At 43.3% G+C, this 961-nt stretch overlaps 1 non-coding gene across 1 annotated transcript; it reads right to left on the reverse strand.

The window, feature by feature from the left end:
* Positions 1-323: 323 nt before the first annotated feature.
* Positions 324-405, reverse strand: trnas-gcu (transfer RNA serine (anticodon GCU)). The gene has a single exon. It is a non-coding gene; the product is annotated as a tRNA-Ser (tRNA).
* Between the last annotated feature and the right edge of the window lie 556 nt (positions 406-961).

Below are 961 nucleotides of genomic sequence, written 5' to 3' on the forward strand. Positions count from 1 at the left end.
CTCAACCTCCTCCAGATTTCATCTGACAAAACGTTCATTAAGAATCCCTTTGCATAAACATGCACTTCGCAGCTCTCGTTATTTGATTTTCCTGGATGTCTTTCATACGAAAAAACGTTCACAGCAACTTGATTTGCAAAAGGAAACCGCGCTCCCTTTCAATATCCCAATGCAACCTATATTTCAACACAGTTCAGTCAACAGGCTCAAACCATTCTTGGAAATTTTGGAATAGCGTAAATGCATATAAACTGACCATTAGCGCTCCCATACGACAGTTGTGATCATCTGAAAACAGCACCATTGAATGCCGGTGATGACAGCGACGAGAGTGGGATTCGAACCCACGCGTGCAGAGCACAATGGATTAGCAGTCCATCGCCTTCACCTCTCAGCCACCTCGTTACAGATGCACGAATAGCTCTGACCTTATGAATAATTGAATTGGGTAAATTATGCAGAGCAGCAGATATTTCTCCCTGGTGTTGGTAAAATGATAAATAACATAGTACGGTTCCAAGACTATGGTCTGACCCCTGGGTTGTGGGGCAAGTGCACTCCCACTGTCAGACAATGCACACAGTGATCTGAACAAAAATGAGGAAATGAATATGTAACAAGGTCTGTTGAATTCTGTGAAGATTTGAAGTCAACGGAATGAAGAACCCGAGACAGCAGAAGGTGTTCTTTCAATAAAGAGTTGGATAGAGCTCTTAAGGATAGTGGAATCAAGGGTTATGGGGATAAGGCAGGAACAGGATACAGATTGAGGATGTTCAGGCGATGATCATAATGAATGGTGTTGCTGGCTCGAAGGGCAGAATGGCCTACTCCTGCACCTGCTGTAAATTGTCTATTAAATTGCCTGTGAGGAATTGTTTTCCAGACTGGAGGAGAGTGCATAGTGCTCAATGTCATTATTCAGAACACCTAACTTCCGCTCAGATGTTTTTGACACGCA

The sequence above is a fragment of the Chiloscyllium punctatum genome, chromosome 12, assembly GCF_047496795.1.
Source record: "Chiloscyllium punctatum isolate Juve2018m chromosome 12, sChiPun1.3, whole genome shotgun sequence".
NCBI classification, from domain to species: Eukaryota; Metazoa; Chordata; class Chondrichthyes; order Orectolobiformes; family Hemiscylliidae; genus Chiloscyllium; species Chiloscyllium punctatum.